At 40.0% G+C, this 19,845-nt stretch overlaps 1 protein-coding gene across 3 annotated transcripts in view; it reads right to left on the bottom strand.

Annotated features, from left to right (window-relative positions):
* Positions 1-18,426, bottom strand: part of KIAA1958 (KIAA1958 ortholog) — a 107,720-nt gene extending 89,294 nt beyond the window's left edge. For all 3 annotated transcript variants that reach the window (XM_028517788.2, XM_028517789.2, XM_028517787.2), the window contains exon 1: positions 18,253-18,426. The gene's annotated coding sequence lies outside the window, so the exon portion shown is untranslated. The remainder of the gene's footprint in view (positions 1-18,252) is intronic.
* Between the last annotated feature and the right edge of the window lie 1,419 nt (positions 18,427-19,845).

Below are 19,845 nucleotides of genomic sequence, written 5' to 3'. Positions count from 1 at the left end.
GCCAGCACGCCCGAAATGGCATCATATGTGTGGTGTGGGCTCATGCGCACCACCTGGCAGTCCACTCAGATTCACTGTTGATGTTGAATGAACCTACACTCTCTCATTTAATCCTCAAATCTTAACGGAGGTACTCGCAAATTCCCATTCAGGGCAATGTTCCTGTTCAATCTGTTAAGACAAAGTGGAACAAACCTGAAGCCTTTTTTTTTAAGGCAAATTCAAATAAAGTTACAGATACACATCACCTCATGGATCTTATCAGTTATACACAGTAGTTCAATACACCACACACAAGCTTTGGCATCAGACAGACATGGTTCAAATCTTGGCTCCAGTAATTACTAACTGTATAACTTTGAACAGTTCACAACCTCTGAGATTCAATGTTCGCATTTATAAAAGAGAAATAATAGTAACAGCACCTTAGTTTTATGGCTGTAGTAAGAGAATATGTGTACAAGACTGACATCACATCCAGCAAAAAGACTTCTTAAGAAACTCCTCTCTGCAAAACTGCCACTGTCCAGTTCAGCTAACTGCCTCCCAGTTCTGCTGTATATTCAGCTCTCAACTCAGCCCCTAAGTCTGTCCTCAATACATGGAAGCTATTGTTTATTACAGTATACTACACTCCTCATCCACACAAGCTTTATTCCCTGGCCCCTCTCCACTAGTTTGTAGACTCACTGACCCTATTTACTTACTATGGTATCTCAGAGCATAGTCTACAGCACGCTGATGCTCCCACCCCTCTCCAGTTGGCAGCCTGGCCCCCCTGTAGCTGATCTAACAGTGCCTGGTAATACAGAGACCAGCTCCATACAAGACTAGACTAGAAGTGATACAACAACCTGTGCTAAAATGACACTAAAGTATGTGTTTATACATATACCTTAGAGAAAGATTTGTGTAAAGATTCACTTTTGTTTTCAGAATATACTTCACTATGAAATTCTCAACTACCTTCCCTAGGACTTTCAAAAAGCATACAACAAGGTGAGGAAATTCCAGGCCAGAGAACACATCTGAAAAATAGCCTAAGTTTCACTTAACCCACGTAAAGCGTCCAAAACCACATGTCTACCCACTGGTGCTTTAAAATCAACATATTCAATTATACATGAATCTGAAAAGTCTCAGCATCCTGCCAGGCTCATCCTCCACCCTTCGCATCTGATTCTCATTGTCACTTCTCAAATTAGAAGTCATGAATACAAAAAAATCAATTTCTGAGGGGTAGCTGTGATGATGGTGGCTCCAGTGGTAGGGGCTGTGTTGTGGGTAAAAAACATTATCGCCCAGTTGTCATCACATAACCCTGTACACCTTGCTAGTTCCAGCAACCCACACCTGTTAAATCGGAGGTGCTCCCACCATCCGCTAGACTCTAAAAGCAATTTGGACCATATGGATTCAAGTTTCCATTCTACCTATTATGACCAAGAGGCAGATGCTGGATGTCAGATCCACACAATGAGAATAAGCTCCTGTAGTGATGCCCTCGGCAGCTGTTCCACTCTAGGCTGAACCAAGTCCTTCTGAATTAGTATCCTCATCTTGCCCTCCTTTAGACTCAGGGTTGGGAAAGAGGGATCACTGTTATGGCAGTAACCAAGGATTAAGCCACAGAAAAGTAGATATGGTAAATGGAAATAAGGAAACTGTCCCCAACATGGTCAGGGTCCAGGGTCAAAACAAGTGATGTGAATGACTACACACATCAAGCCAATCATATCCACGGTGTGGAACCAAGGGAGAAGGAATCCTGGCTTCTTCAAAGGTACCTACCAGGTGCTAAGATGGGTGTCTGAAGAACAGAGGCTAGACAGACATCAAATGTGATTCAGGTGAAAAGGAAAGTAGACCAAGAGCTACTTAGAGGCAACAGATACACTAAACATATAGGACATGGTTAAGACATGGGTGGCTGTTGTTGGGGACAGAATTAAGGGTACAGCACTAAAACAGAATATGAGATACCTTATCTGCAACATGAAATACTAAAAGACAACAAAAGTGGTCTATAGTTTCTTAGGGGAAAGCTCTTTAAAACCAGAATTCTATGCCCAACAGTGATCATTCAAGTGTGTGGACAAAAATAAAGACTTGTCATTTAGGGGCATGTAAGGTAAAGCATCAGGCATATGCTGCTGCTTTATCAGACATGATAAATAATGCACAACTAATGAAAAATATCAATTTCATTCTGTCTCTAGTTACTTGAGACTATACCACATGCATTATCTTATTGGCAAAAGAAGGTAGTACTTCTTCTCAAAGCCATTGCTAAAGGCTGAATTAATGAATATAGTATGTTTATCTGTTCTGTCTTTTCTACTTCCTATTATACTGGTCCACTTCCTGTAATACTGTATAATTAAGAACAAGAGACAAGGTGATATATTTATATCAACACTTACTGGAATACTAATTAAATGCTTTAATAATCCAACAACTATGTGAACATAATCCAGTGACATCAAATTATTCCCATGTAGTTATGGTTTTATCAGAAGTTAGTACAAAGATGTCTTTGAACTCCAGTAAGTATGTGAGCATTTCTCCCCACTGTCCTCACTTGTAGCAATAATATGTATCTGCTAGAAATGCCTGAAAGAACAGAAAGATTTGGAATTTAATTTTCATGATCACGACACCTTACATAAGATATACTCATTCCACAAATAATCACTGAGCACCTATACACCAAACACTAAGGAAGGCAAATAAGCACTAAGGAAATGTTCAGGAGTCGCAAGGATAATTCAAAACAAAAAATTCCTAAAAACCTAAATGTCACTTGTATTTGTCTTCTACGATGCTTTTGCTATAGTGAAATCACATTTAAATACAAGAATATGATGTCCTGCTGATAACCAACAATTAAAAACTAGATCATGAAACTTCCAAATGGATCCTGAACAGTTTGGGAAGCTGTGAGCCCAAGCTCAGACATCATAAACATCTAATCTGTGTCAAGTCTCATGTTAATATAGGTAATAGCACCGACTGGTAAAAGGCACATGTTTTATAGAGCAATCAACAGAGAAACCACAAACTAAAATCAGCAAAGAATGATATTTCTTCTACTTTCTTTGGCAGTCGACATTTTACTCATAGAGTTTTATGGTTTTAACTCTGAAATGTTGTTGTTGATCCATTTTGAGTTAATTTTCCTATATATGGTATGAGGCACGAGTCCAACTTCATTTCTTTGTGTACAGAAATACAGTTGCCCCATCTGTTGAAGAGAGTATTCTTTTCCCATCAAATGAACAGGGTACCCTTGTCAAAAATCGATTAGCCCTAGATATATAAGTATATTTCTGCACCATCAATTCTTTCCTTATGACAATACCACACTGTCCTGATTACTATAGCTTTGTAATAGTTTCTGAAATCAGAGAGTGTGAGTTCTTTAACTTTGTTGTTTTTCCAAACTGTTGTGGTTCCTCAGGGCCTCAGGCAATACCAAATGAATTTAAGGATGAGCTTATTCATTTCTGTAAAAAAAGGCTCTTGGAATTTTGATAAGGATAGCTCACATATGTACTAACAATATTAAGTCTTCCTATCCATGAACATGGGATATATTTATTTAGGTTGTCTTTAATTTCTCTCGGCTCTGTTTTGTAGTTCTCAGTGTACCAGTCTTTTTGCCTCCTTGGTTAAGTTTGTTTCTAGTTATTTCATTCTTTTAGGTGCTACTGTAAGTGGAATTGCTTTCTTAAATTTCCTTTTCAGATTATTCATTGCTTGTGTGTAGAAATACAACTGACCTTTGTACCTTGCAGGTTTGCTGAATTCATTTATTAGACGTAGAAGCTTTCTTGTGTATTTGTTGGGATTTTCTATATTTAGGACCATGTCATCTGTGAACAGTTTTTCTTCTTCCTAAGACCTCTAGTCACCTTGGCTTCCTCAGACTCCCAGTCCCATCTTCTCAACTCGGAGTCTGCCAGCCTCTACCTGGGTTCCCCCTTGCACCACCCACAGCCTAGAAACCCTTTCCAGGTGGTAAACAGGAGTCATCACAGGGTTCATGTTATTTGTTTCTCATCTCTCAGAGATCACTGTCCTTTCATTGTCTAATACCCAATGTCTTAAAAATCACATTTGATATACTCTGTCTTGTTTACTAATTGTTTCAGGTGGTATGACAGTTAATTTTATGTGTCAGCTTGAATGGACCACACGGTACCCAGGCACTCATCAACATTTTTCTGAATGTGTCTGTGAGGGTGTTTTCTATATAAGATTAATATTTGAATCAATAGACTGAGTAAAGCAGATTGACTTCACTAACACTGGTGGCCTCACCCAATCAACTGAAGACCTTAACAGAACAAAAAGGCTGAGTAAGAAGGAACCTCCTGCTTGATTGCTGAACTGAACCATCAGTCTTCCTACCTTCGAACTCAAACTGAAACACTGGTGCTTCCTGGGTCTTGAGCCTGCCAAAGGCTTTCAGACTAGAATTTACACCATTGGTTCTCCTGGTTCTCAGGCGTTCTAACTCAGGAATTATACCGTTGGCTCACCTAGCTCTCCAACTCACTGGCTGCAGAACTTAGGAGTTCTCAGCCTCCATAATGGTGTGATCCAATTCCTTATAATAAATCTCTTCATATAGTTTTGTGTGTGTGTGTGTGTATGTGTGTGTGTGTGTGTGTGTACTGTGTGTTTTTAGATGTAGATACACACACACCCTATTTGTTTTGTTTCTCTGGAGAACCCTAATACAGGTGGAATGATTAATCACCTCCCAGTTACTCCACCTTGGCCAGAAACATAAGTCTAATGTATTTTTAAGACAAAATGTTATCACAAGCCAAGTAATTACAACAATAGCCACGAATACTTCTTTTGTTGCTTTTCTACAAGATTCACACTTTTATCATAGCCATGAGGCAAGGTTTTTTACACTATGTGAACAAAATATGGGGTGATAAAGGAGAGGAAGACCATGGAAAAGAGTGGAGGGCACAGACTAGGAAATGGGACTCCGTATTTTACAAAGATTTTCATACATTTGTCTCTCATTTCAAATTCTGAACAACTGTAAGGCTAAGCTATTAGGTATTTTTAGTTCCACTGTACTGATACTGGAACTGGTTCAGAGGATTAAGTGACTTACTCAAAGTAAGACAACAATAAAGGCAGGACTTGAACTCAAAACTTTTGACTCAAAATTATTTGCTCTGATATACAACTGTAAAGTCAGGGAACACTTATTATGAAGACATGTAGCTGAAGGGAAAACACCTGGAATTTGGAATCAATCAGATCCGTGTCTGACTTTTTTTCACTGACCTATTTTTTGACCTGCTGGGACCTGAGTCGATTGATCCTGTCATGTTTCCACTGTCTCACTGACCTGTCTGTCCTCTCTCTGTTCTTCACGCAGCTTAGACGTCACGGTCTGTCACTTAAAACGATCTCTTGTACATACTCAATACCCTCATCCTTTTCTTTCTTCAGTATAACCTAAACTATTTTCACATCAAACTTAAGGCCATTAAACTCCAGTGGGTCCTCAGGACTACATAGTAATTGTATTTACCTCCCTAGTCCAGTGGTTCTCAAACTTTTTTGTACATTAGAATAATCCAGAGGGCTTGTTAAAACAGATTGTTTCCTGTCACTGCCGGAGTTTCTGATTCAGTAGGTCTGGGATGAGGCCCAAGGATTTGCATTTCTAACACATCCCCAGATGATATTGATGCCGCTGGTCCAGGATCAAAATTTGCTCAAATCTATTCACTTGCCACTGTCCTAACCAAATGTCTCTTCGAACCCCCAATTCCTTCTGCTCCATCCTCACCCTCAGAGAGGAAACAGAAGCAATGAGAAGACCACTTCCACCTGTTCCCAATGTCACATCGACCCACTTACCTCTCTGACATCCCCCTTCTTGGTCACTCTGTCCCATCTGCAAAATCCTCCTTGCTCTTCCTCAAATCTACCAACACTGCCCTCACTTCAGGAATTTTGCGCTGGCTACTTGAATGCTCTTCTCCCCAGATATTTGCATGATTCGCTCCTTCACTTCCTTTACGATCTGCTCAAGTGTCCTCTTATCAAAGAGGCCTTTCCCTTTGATAACTACCAAAACTACCCTACAAACCTGAAGTGTGCTTGGCTCTCCCCAGCCTCCCACCTTGAATTACTTTTCTCCTCGGCAATTATTACAACCTGATAGTTTACTTAGTTGTTTGTCTGTTTATCATCTATGTTGAGACTAGGAGTGGAAGAGAGGTAAGGGCAGCCAAATTCTCTGGGATTAAAGAGAGTTAGTGATAAGAGAACAGACAGCACTGTTATCCACTTATGTAAGAAATCGGACTGCTGAAGAAAGGGGAACCAGCAGCAGCAGGCTCAAGCAGAGGTTTTTCAGGATGCAAAGGCAGGGCTGAAGGAACGGGGCCCGGACCAATGCAAAGGGAAAGCTTAAGGATGCTGAGAACTGAATGGATGTATGGGAGACAAGATTGCTTCAATATCTGGGAATAATAGGTTCACATGGCACAGGAGTTTTGATTTTGTTTTTACAGCACGTATCTACTCAGAGCTTACTAAATTCGGGGCACTGTGATAAATGGCTCATACCCACTGTCACATCTGATTTAGCTGATCTCCACAACAACCCTAGGAAGGATGAATTATCATTGAGGCCTTTGGGTACATAATCTGTCTGATGGATCTGTCCACTACAAAAATAAAACACAGCCGTGACGGGTGTAGCTAGCTGGTTGAGCGTCATCCCACAGAGCAAAGGTTGCTGGTTTGGATCTCAGCCAGAACACATGTTTGGGCAGCAGGTCTGTCCTGGGCTGGAGCACGTGAGGGGACAACAGGGGCTGATGTTTCTTTTCTCTCCCTCTCTCTAAAAAAAATAAAATCTTTAAAAAAAAATTAAGCAAGGCTTTTGCTCTCAAATAGTTTCATCGTTCCTTTCTCCCTTACCATACTTATAATTGATCCTACAATATCTCCAACTTCAGGGTTTCATGCAGTCAAATATCAGATTTCAGGAGCAAATTTTTGTGAAAGGGGCTGAACCACCTCTCAGCTGCCCAGGCGGGTAATCAATCAGTTAATACGCTCTGAGGATCCAGAAGTCACCCTGACTGGTAGGAACCAACGTCTGTCACCTGACTCCAGTGTTTCCTACCAATTCGCTCCCAGTTGAAGTCTTGAAGCTATTCCAAATAATTTTTCATCACAGCTGCCACTCCAAAGCCTTTCTTCTCATTTTTCTTCATTGCCCAATTTTACCCTCAGCCCCTTTACTTTCTGTAGAAAGCCTTCTTTCACCAAAACCATAGTAGGCACTGTGGAAAATGTTTCAGCCTCCCACCTCACCACTTTCTGATTCTCAGAAATGTTCTTTTCTTTCCTTCTATTCCATCACGGTTCCTGCAAATGGTAGTATTTATAGGGCTTTCTTTAAAACATCTGTATCCCCTTTTCTGGACTCGCCTTACTACACTGGCTGGGACCTCCCGGTCCATGGTGATAAGAGATACCCTGAACACACAGGCCTTCAGTGTTTTCCTCATTTGAAGTATTCAGAGTTCCTCATGAAGAATGGGCCTGGCTAATGACAACACTGCTTATTTTAAGTGTCTCAAGAATGGAACACCCACAATGAGTCAGTCCCAAGCTCATCCAAAACTCTTTCTCTATGATAAAGTTTATCTATACATTATACACTATTCTGCTAATACAGAGAAGACATTAGACATAGCTATATTACTTGTTTTACCATATATTATTTTTCTAGGCATTTTAATCACAAGTTAGCTTTTGTTGAAATGCTTATTTTAGTGTCTTCTTTATCACCAAATAGTTTTCTTTCAATAATGACCACAAATGCAGGCTATGTTTGCTCATTTCATAAAAGTACAATACAGATGAATGGCCTATAAAAGTGAGAGATTTTAAAACTGAACCATACAGTTTAACTAATGGCCAGCAGGGCCAAATAATCTTATACAAATCTTATTAGAAAAAAAAAATTAGACAATCAGCTTTATGGTACAAACCAGCCAACGGAAAACCGATTTCAAAAACAATTCTCAAGTGTTTAATAATGTATGTTTTTATGACATGACTTTCAGCTGCTGTCTCACCTTCCGGCTAGACTGAATCAGGTTTTAACCACCCTTATGGCACTGCACATATGCAGGAGCAAATGCAATCTACTGAAGCGAAGCAGTGTGTGTAAAAGGGCTCAATTAAATGACGGAATGTTTCTTGTAAATTAAAGTCCTATTGAATAATCATCTTCCATGCAAATTATCTTTTATGGGGTGTTCCAACAACGTGGCATTGTCGCACGTGGCCGCTTTAATACATGCTTATTTGTAATGCTTGATATAATGAATTCTCCCTCTATTCCTATAGAAATGAGAATGAAAATTTAAATTTTTTAATTTTTCCTTGCTAGTCTGCCATTGTAAATGCACCAGTAATAAGATACTGTTTCTTAATAACCTATAGTGCAGAGAATGACTTAACCAGATGCACACTACTAGCACACTTATCAGAAACAACAGTTTAAATAAATTTCTGATGGAAAAATACCATGTTATCGTCTCCTCACCCAAAAAGTAAGTTTTTCTTGGGAGCACATAAGCTACTCACCTAAATCCTTCTCAAATTTATAAGGTTTCTAGTCTTAGAAGGAAATCATATGCTAAAATGTAATTACACAAAATAGATTGTTAGCACAATGCATCGGTGATCCACATATTTCTTAAAATTTATACAAAATTTCATGTTGTATGTACAAATGGGCATTTCTGAGAATCCAAAATTTTTATCTGATTCTCACAGGGGTCAAAAATCCACAAAGTGATTAAGAAATATCAAAGACAAAAGACACAAACTTTGATCTTGCAGGTATAGAAAATTTGACTGGTGTCCTAGGCGATATAAATTTAGTTTTCTTAGTGCTAATACTGCACATTTATCACACAGAACAAAAATTTCTCCTCAAAAAAATCACACTAAAACATTCAATCAGTCATTTCTTAAAGCCCAAAGAGATTCCACACATCCTTCCTGAGCATTCCGGACTAATTATGTGCATAAGTGACAAGAGTGTTAAGGGAGAATCTGAGTTGTGCTACTCCTCGGACCAGGGTCTGGTGTATCAGCAGAGAGCTGGGAGACACAGGCTAATCCGGTGTCACAACCTCATGTTTCATGAATACCTCTGTAAACGCATGGTTTCCTTCCCCCAACCTTCAAATGCTTCTAAAAATCGTTAGCTTAACTAGTAACTAAATCATAAGTACTGAATTGCATTTTTAAAAAAACCTTCTCGGAGGTCTTTCCATTCACTTTAATGGACTAGGAAAAATACAACAGACCTACAGGTTCAACTAAATACCATGATTGCTACAACAGGAGTGTACTAGTAAGCTTATAAAAACCTGAGTCCTGTTAGCAACTTACTACCAAAACTGCCACACTTTACCAAGCACAATCCTTGGGTTCTATTCAGAATTAATGTGCCTACAGACATCCTAAGTTACAATCCATGATTCTGCAAGGAAGGCAGACACCTTCTTATAGAGCTAGTGTGGCAGAAACACAGCTGACTATAACTGCATTTATCCACCTATGTTTGTTTTTGTTTTTTTTTAAGCAGCAGCTTGAGCAAGTGTAACTTCTGAAGACTTAGTACTGAAAAAAACAAAATCATCCCTGTAAAAAGATTTCAGATTTTTCCCGTTGTAAGGTAATATAATTTTATGTAATCCCCAAATAGTCACAAACCCAAAATACACTCAGGACACACTATGTATATAAAATTATCCTTCACTAAAATAGATACCACAAAGAAAAATATTCCTAATATTTTTCACAAAAATTTTCCAGAGCGCCATAGTATTCTCTAAGTTAAATTTCATTTTTTCTATACTTCAGACTTTACCAAAAGCTTCCCCATGTATTTTAAAAATTAAGTCATTTTCTAGAAAAACTAAAAAAAAAAGTTTTTAACTATATCCATTATGTGAGTTCAGTGATCTTCAGCCTCTCTGAAGAGCAGACACTCAAACACTAGAATTTTGGTGGCACAGTTCAAAGGACCAGGTCACATCCTCACTCACCACGCTCGCCTTGATCTCGTTTCACCACTGTGTGTATCTGTCTAAACAGAGTTGTTCGGCGCCCTGACCTATATACCCACAAAGCAAAGTTCCCACATGCTCCAATAAGCAAAAGCAATCTTTCCCAGAGCTGGCCGAATGCCTTTTACCACTCAGCCTTCCCCACGTTTCATCAGATGACCCACAAAAGCTGATCACCAAAGTCACAGTGTTTCTCCTATTGAAATATTCTCCAAAAGTCAATAACCATCTATAAAAGGTATACGGTATATGTGCTAACACAGCACATGATTTGGAGCTGCTGTGCTTAATAAATTACTACGTATTACCTATGAAGTCAAAGTAGACAGACTTTCAACAGAACAAGTTATTTGTTCAAACCAACTTTCTCTGATATCTAGTGTTCAAATAACCTTCCCTTCTAGATAGTTAACCTCAATAATAATTTCTCCGATGTCTCTACCCACATGAATTCATTTCATCTTCAAAACAACCCTATGAAGTATATACAGTCCCTTGGTATCCACAAGGGATTGGTTCCAGGACATACCGCAGATACCAAAACCTGCAGATGACCAAGTCCCTCAGCCCTTTGTACTGTCCCCTCTGCCTCAAGTGCTCTTCATCCAGCTCCAGGTAAGTCAAGCACTTTCACGGATTTTAAGTCCTTTTCTTGGTGAGGCCTCTTTGTCAGTCTAAATTGTCAAGCCCTGATCCTGAAATGTTTCATATATGCCTCCTCCCTTTTTTTAATTTCAGCACTTATCCCGTATGTGTTATTTTATATACTTATCTTGTTTATTCACTTATCTCCTCTACTAAAATTAAAGTTCTAGGGGAACAGAAGTTTTTGTCTTTATTTATTTCCCAGGAACTAGAAAAGTACCTAATGCATATCAAATGCCCAACAACTGTTTGCTGGATAATCTCTATAATCATTTTATTTATTTATTTTTAAATCTTCACTGGACGATACGTTTATTGATTTTAATTTTATTTTTTTACTTTTTATTTTTTGAGATTTTATTTTTTATTTTGTGTTTTTTTCCATTACCTTTTATCCTATTCCCCCATCCCCTCTGCCACACTATCCCCCACCCCCACTGTTGTCTACATCCACAAGAAAAATAACACATTGATTTTTAGAGAGGGGGGAAGAGAGAGAGGGAATAAAGGTGGGAGAAAGAGGAAAAGAGGGAGAGGGGAGAAAGACAGAAACATTGATCTGTTGCCTGGGGATTGGACACACAAATTAAGTATGTGTCCTAACTGGTGATCAAATCCCGTAACCTTTTGCTCTACTGGACAGCACTCCAACTGTCCAGGCTATAATCATTTAAATAGTTACATGCTATTCCATCAAGTGCTTATATCAGGATTTATCTAATAATTCCACTACCGTGGATATACTGGTTACAGCCAATCTTTCACGACTCCATATAATACTCTAATGGAGAGTCGTCAAACTTCTGGTAAGGGTCAGACGGTAACTATTTTCTGCTTTGCAAGGTTTCTGTGAGAACAAAACTCTGCCACCGCAGCACAAAAGCAGCCGTGACCAATGGCTGTGGCTGGATTTGGGCTGCGGCAGGCCCGATTTGGCCCATGAACCTGATCTCCCTTTTGTTGCATGTGTTTGTGTACATATCTTTTTCTCTTTTCAATTAGTAGAAGTACTGGGTATGCCTACATATATGACTCTGGATAAATTCTGTCAAATTGTTTGGGTTCATCCAGATGCCAGAAAAGAATTCCTTTGGCAAATTCCCAAAAGTAACTGAATTGGCACCTATAGTAATCTACACAAGGAGAATATTTTCTACCAGAATATTAAAATCTTAAAGTTTTCTCAAGATAAACGTTAGTTATACAGAAGTTCATGAATATAGAGCTCTTTGTCTTCTCAAAATAACAAAAAAATGTGTTTTATTGAAGCAGAATTGTCATGAGAATGTTAAAAACCCAATTAATTTAGAAAAGAAGTAAACTCTCTGCAACAAATATGCAGGGTGGGGCAAAAGCAGGTTTACAGTTGTCTCTATGGAAAATAATACAATAATTAATAAATAATAGTACAAGAATAAACTCCGTTTCACGTACTCACAACTGTAAACCTACTTTTGCCCTACCCTGTATATTGGCTTAACACATTATATTATAAAGCAGATAATTAAGAAGAGCTGTTAATAATCAAATTACTGTATATCTTACCTTTTTTGGAACCTACACAGATGAATAGGAAAAAAAAGTTTTCCAAGATAACAAAAAAACTCATACTTAAGAATAAACAAAGGCACCCTGGCCAGGTGGTGGAGTTGGACGGAACATCAGCCGGTACACCAGAAGGCTGCAGGTTCCCTCCCCAGTCAGGGCACATACCTACTGAGGTTGTGGTTTTGATCCCTGATCAGGGTGCATGCAGGTGGCAACTGATTGATTTTTTTTTCCCCCACATCAATGTTTCTCTCTCTCAAATCAATAAACATATCCCTGGGGAAGGATTACAAAGAAAAAACTAAAAGAAATTAAGAAAATTATAGAAGATATGAAAGGACGCATATATCAGAAACAGGGAAACCAAAAAAGAGAACAGATAAATTAAGCATTTGTAAGAAATGACAGTGTCCAGAACAGACTAGGAAAGAAAAAAGTTCAGAAAGGGAGACAAAACTAAAAGGGACACTTGACTTACTAGAGAGATACTACGAAAAGTACATTAAAGAGACTGAAGGATAAAAAGGAAAAAATACAAAAGTAAAGGAAATGTAAAAGCTTAAAAGATTTTAAAGAAAGGTATAGATATAAAAGACAAGCAAAGAAGGTCCAACATACGAGTTAACAGGAGACCACAAAGAAAATGGTAACAATGAAACAATATATACTAAAATCTATAACTGATTAGTTTTTTGAAAAAATACTTGAGCCAACATAATAAAACACACATTGTGTATCTGGAAAATTATCAGAAAAGAGCCGACACTTAAGACATATTCTAGTAAAATTACCGGCCCTCCAAAATGAAAGTGATTTGGACATCTGGGCAAAAAAATAAAGTCACTTAAAAAAATCATATTGGTATCAGAATCTGACAACACTTTTTTATCAGAATATAATAGATTTAAGATTCAGCAAACTATGAGTTGTAAACTAAATCCAGCCCACTATCTGGTTCTGTAAATAAAATTTTATTAGAACACGTAATGCTTGTTCATTTACATATTCTTTATGCAAGGGTTCTAGGTTTCGCACCCCTTATGAGAATCCAATGCCTGATGATCTGAGGCAGAGCAGAGGCGGGGATGCTAGCACTGGGGAGCATCTACAAATACAGATTACCATTAGCTGAGAAGGTTGACTGCACAGAGACCATACTAAATCAACCGTCTGCAGACTCATACCAAAACCCTATCAGTGAGTGGCAAGTGACAATTATGCTGCATTTGGTGGCAGGCTATATAAAGCCACCCCGCCCCCACCCTCACCACTCATCTGTAGAAAAACTGTCTTCCACAAAACCAGTCCCTGGTGTCAAAAAGGCTGGGAACCACTCCTCTAACCAACTGTGCTACCCAGCCAGCACAGAAAAGTGTAGTATTTGATATGTGGTGGTTATGTCTTCAATAACACAATGATTTAAAAAAAATTTAAATAGTAAATATTTACCAGGGAAAACTGAAAGGATATATTTGCAATTAGAAAAGTTTAGTGTAGTGCTACCTTTGAGGAAAACCAAGAGCAAATCCAACCAAAATATATCCTGGTCCTGAAATTAAAATTAACTTTAAAAGGGTAAATAATCCAAAAACAATCCATCCAAGCAAGGGAAAGTAATGGAGGCAAGTTTGGATATTCTCTAGAATTCAACAGAAAAAAGGTAATAAAATCTTTCCTTGTAAATAATTACTAAAATATTCACCTAGCAAAAATCCTTGATGATTAGCAAACAAGAAACACTTTCAGGAATCCATGAAAAGATATTTGCAATGGGTAAATAATGAAATTCTGATTCATTGCAAGTTTTTTTTAAATGAACACATAATAATTACTAGCAATTGCACACTACATCTTGCCCTGGACCTGGGGTGAGACTGTAGGTTTCAAGAGGAGAGGAAGGTGATGGGGAACGCTATTCTGAGACCCGCTCCCTGGCGCTAGGCAAAGTTCAGGAAGACAGAAGGAAAAGTGCTAGAGTACAATGTATGATTTTATGGTAAGACTTTTAATGTTTTCACAAAGTTTATTAAATGTTTTAAGTCTTAACATTTTTAAAGTTATATGAGTATTTTACATAAAGTTACGCAATTTATCTTTTGAAACATATGCGTTATTTTTTCTTTCAGTATAAAAGGAACAATTACTGATGACCTAGACCAAAGCCCTTTGCTTTCTATGTTATAAGTGTGATAAAGTGTTTCTGAAATACATCTTCTTTGGCACCAGAGCCACTGGTATTACCAATATGGAAAAAGTCAAAAAGCTTGTCAACTATTCAAGTGTAAGACTTGCAACAAACTTGAATACTGCTACACAATGTGCCCTTCTCCAGAAAAGTATATTAACCTTTGTTGACACTGAAAACAAAGTAACATTCAAAAATGTGCATCTTTAGTACTTTTGGATTCTTGACCTTTACTTGAATTTGAGACTAAGCTTTACCAAACAACAGAATGTACACTGTAACTAGCCAACCACAGTCCTCATTATGGAATCTATGCAATGCATTTGTTACCTAGGAAACAGACCAGAGCACAGGCAGAGTGCAATTTCAGGATAGCAAAAGAATTCTCCCATTATGTCAATAAATAAAGTCCCATAAATCAACTAATCAAAAGCAAAGTCAAAAAGTATCATGTAAGAATTAGGCTCAGATGGAACTTTTTTAAAGAAAAAAAAAAAAAGAAACCTATGGTGCTTCTGCTAGCAACTATGCAGATCTCTTACGTAATATTATGAACAGGTTTCTTTACAAACACAAACTGTCAGAAAATAAACTGTTCAAAATAAATGGCTTCTCTCCAATCTTCAGCTTCTCTATTTTTGACAGTATTTAAGAGAAAAAGCCACTTTAGAGCCAGCCTCATACATCTGGTAGCAGAATATTAATCCAAGAGTAAATTCTACATTTTCTGCAAGCAGCAAGGGTTTGCACTATTTTTAAACAATGCAGGACATAAAGGCTAGAATAAGAGGTCACTCTCACAGTCAGACCTGCTTCCCTCCTAGCCAACAAAAACTACACACAAAAAAAGGACTTGAAAGTCATAAATCTATTCTAAAAAGTAAAATCGTTACTTGTCAGCTTTCCATTTGGTTATTACTAATGATAATACTAGTCATTTGAGGGTTCCAGTTTATGTTAACTGGGACATTTTTGAGTTGCCTTTAAAGGTACCACACTGAAAATTAACAAACAGGAAAAGGGTAGAAAAGCCCACGGATTTTTAAGCCTATCGTATTTGACTGTGGACAGCTTAATGTTGTTTAAAAAAAGAATCTGGTGTCATATACTGCTCACCTATATTTAAAATCCAGCTTTATACAAATTAAAAATTTCAAAGTAGCAGTAAGAAATGTCAACCATGAACAGTGAAAAATAATTTATATGCCTTCCTAAACAACAACATACCAAAAGGAAAATCAGTTGAAAACATGTAAGATTCTCTGGAATGCCTCTGATTACAGCAAAATATTATTATACAAAACCCCCAAAAGTAGTATCTACACAACACAGTCAAAAACCCAAACAACAAAAAGCAGCCAGTTGTACTGCCAATCCCAGAAAACTGTTAAGCACAACTACAACTTTGCCAAGCAGTTCTCAACACAGGCCACACTCTCTTACTGTTCAGTTTACACAGTGACTCTTTGTTACCCTTATCACTAAGACTCTCGGCCTTGTAAATAAATACATAAACAAGCAACTCGATTTGTTCGCTTATCTTTTTTAATACTTCTAAGCGCTCATGAAAAGTGTGTAAGAGCTGCAACTCTGGGAGAATCTTAGAACTCCAACGCCCCGTTCAGGATAGAGCCTGAACAGATTTCAATACCCACCCTCCTCTCTGGGCCATCCATCCTTAATGGAAAAGAAAGAGGAACCTTGCTCAAGGGCCTACCAGCAGCTGGTAGAGCTCCATGCCTTTGTGCAGAGTTTAAACTCACTTATCTAACCTAGACTGGAAGAAGTAGTCTAGATTATCTCTTATTTTATTCGTTCCTGCTAAAATAGTTCCTCTATTAGGAACTAATAAAATTTGATCAACTCCAAGGGGCTGGCAAGATCATTGCTAGATGTTGCCTTTCCAAGGTTTTAAGGGTACAAAAATGTACACTCCAGGCATTTACAAAATTAGGCATGCAATGATATTGATCAGTTAATGCAACTAAAGCAAGAATCCAGGATAAGTTTTTCTTCCAGAAAATGCTCTTTTAGGTATACCTGTTTTCTTTTTAAAAGGACAAAACTCAGTCTGCCTAATTAAAACTGCTTAAATTGTATACTGTTTTCTGATGAATTTCTACATGATGAAATCTAAACAAATATTTTTCCACCATGTTTTTCCTTCAAGTTTAGATATTGTTTTTATTTTTTAACAAAGCCTCTATTTTCTACATACAGCCGTACATGTAACTGAGTGCCCCCAAAACAGTTTTTTATACTATATTTGGTAAATGTGATATTTAAGTTTGTCGATACAGATTTTAGGCAAAAATAAATAAAAAGTATCCAGAAGTGTGCAGCAGATTGAAACTAATAAAAAGATGTAAATCTATACCTGCATTAAAAATCTGAATCTGTAAAATTAATTTTCTGGGTGCTTATTCAACTTCATTTATTATGAGTATCTGAAATACATAGCAACTGTTTATAAGAAACGTAGCCAGAAAAAAATATAAATCAGAAATATCACGATACTTCTCAAAACATTGTATCCACTAAATATGCAACCCAATCGTTGGGTTATGTACAGAGTACTCATAAATACATATAATAAAATAGGGAAAACACAACCATGGGGGCGGGACATCACACTGTGAAAGATCTATCCCCAGTAAGCAAAAAAGAAAGGTTTCAGCCTAAACGGAAAGCTAGGTAATTGTTCACTGCAGTCTAAATTAACCACCGTGGAAGCTGTCACTACCTGACTCACTTGTTAACTGTTTAAATAGGTAGAAGATTCTATCATGTTAATCATAAGGAGTCTGGGAAATAACAAAACTTTACCCCAAAACTTTAAAATATACACATATAAAAAACTGTAAAAATCACAGCCATGTTTGTCTTTTATATCTCGCCTTTAAGTCCCTATCTTAACAAGAAAGAAAGAAAAAAAGGAAAGGGAAGAAAAAACGGAAAGAAAGTCACCCGAAATCCCACAACCATTCTTTGATTTTGGTTTGACTCTCGCCAGCCCAACCTCCTTCCACCCAGGGAAATACATTTCTGGATGTATTTGATAACAAACACAAATCACTGTGCGCAGCCTCAGATGGGGGGCGGGGGAGAGTCTTTCGGAGAAAGCCCTCCTCCGTTAGAAACAATAAATAAGAGACCCAAGCGCTGCACGTTCCTTCACACACGCCCCAAACGCACCTCCGCGTGCCTCCCGCGAGACACACGGAGTCGGGCAAAGCCCGAACCACCTCTCCCCCACACCAGCTCAACACTTGGAAACTAAGAGGGTAGATCTTTTCTTTCCTTCCCGCCCTCTTTCCCTCAAACAAACCCAAAAGCAGGGGCAGGCGAGCTGCACCCGCGCAGCACGCCCACTGCCACCGCCGACCGGAGATGCTGGGCAGCAGGCGGCCCCCGGCAGGCGGACAGAGCGGCAGGGCAGGCTCCGGGAGCTCCCGCGGCCGGCTGCGCGGGGTCTCCGCCAGTCACGCCCCCAAGCCCGTGGCCGCCGACGTCCGGCCGCCCAGCTCTCAGCCCCGACTCCCGGCCTTCCCACCCTCCCCCCGCCCAGAGGAGACAAAAGGAGGGTTCAGCCGGGTCACAGCGCGGCCGCTGAGGGGGATGCAGACTAGACCCCAGCGTGGCCGCCCCCTACACAAAGGGACTCCCAGGCCACGGTAGGCGCGTCGGCGCGCTCGCCCCCAGTGCTGCACTCCGGCTCTCACTCACCTGCAGGTGTCTGTGCGTCTGTCCATAGGAACGCGGGCCGTGGGGGGGCCTGCTGGAGCCGGGCAACCCGGGCAGGACTGGGCAGGACGGGAGGGGAGGGAGGGAGAGCGAGCGGCCAGAGAGCCGGGCAGCGACGGCAGAGAGAGCGGGAAGGCGCTGGGCGGGCAGCGGACGACGTCGCGGAGTGGGGTGCAGGATGCGGGGGCGCCAGCCTAGCTCCGCCGACCGGCGCGCAGCGACCCGTGCGCCCCGGGCTCCTCACACCCGGCTCGGAGCGCGGCGGGCGGGCTGGGGGCGGGGCGAGGGTGGGGCGGGGCCAGCGAGCGGGCGGGGGCTCGGACCCGGGCTTCAGCGGGCACCGGAAACGCTCTGTGGTCCGCGAGACCCACAGGAAGTGTGTAAACGACACTTCTACGACGGCGCACCGAGCTGGCCACTGTCGCTGCCCCGAGGACGAGTGGCTCGACCCTCCTCCTACTACACACACGTGCCCACGAGCTTGGTCTCCGCACCCGGAACGGTGTGCAACCCACGATCCCTGGGCTCGTTCTGAGGTGGGCAGCACCCCGTCTTGCATCACGCCCGGGGTCCCGGCTGCCACTCGGAGCTCCTTACAGCTCCACCTAAAACCTGGGAGCAGACCTCTTTACGAGACCATGCTCCGTGGATGGCAGGTGTGTGTCACCTCTTTTACGCACTCAATAGTCATCTTTACACACAGGCTTGTGCAAGAACACTCTAACCAACAGACGTACACCCCATATTGACTGCTGCCCGGTGGAATTTCCTAATCCAACTGCAACACACGCATCCTTCCCACGGAAGGGGCGGGGCCGCTAAAAGCACCTAAAACGCACGAAGATCAAGGAATCATACGATAAATACCACCTATACGTCACAACAGTAGTAGGTTGGACATGCTACGTACTACCAGGCACCCCCCCACCCTTATTTTACTTAGCAAACACTTTCAGATCATTTGCTGTATGCCCGGAATTCACACTAAGTGCTTAGCCAATATTAATTTATTTAATCCTAAAAACTCTATGAAGTTGGTGTGAGCATTCCTATTTTATAGATGGGGAAACTGAGGCATAGAGAAACTTCGAAATCTGCCCAAGTTCACATTGCAGCAGGAGGAACCCAGATTCAGCCCAGGCAGTCTGGCTGCAGTGTCCAGTCTTTTAACCTTCTACTTACAGACGTGAGCATCTCCAAAATAGTTATGATAATAATGACACTTAGAGCATATCTGACTAGTTGTATGTGGATGGGGCTCACATCTTGACCTCATCCCAAATGTAACAGGGAAACCTCAGTCACTTATACTCTTAAGGTAGCAGAGACAAGAATAGGACTGAGGCAGACAGACACTTAACTTCTGGACAAAGGAAAAAGGATTCTTAATACCTGGCTCTACCAACATTCCTCCTGGTCTAGGCTGAATACAAAATCTGTGCAAACATTTTTAACAAAATGATGTCTGTACAAAAAAAAAAAACAAAAACAGTTAATTGCTACATATTTCAAATATGTAATCCTGTGGAGAAACTGGAACCAAAAGAATTTAAAACAGGAGCTTGAGCCATTTAA

Source organism: Phyllostomus discolor, chromosome 3, assembly GCF_004126475.2.
Source record: "Phyllostomus discolor isolate MPI-MPIP mPhyDis1 chromosome 3, mPhyDis1.pri.v3, whole genome shotgun sequence".
Classification (NCBI taxonomy): Eukaryota; Metazoa; Chordata; class Mammalia; order Chiroptera; family Phyllostomidae; genus Phyllostomus; species Phyllostomus discolor.
Note: the sequence above shows the minus strand (reverse complement) of the source record. Positions and strands in the feature narration are given on the sequence as shown.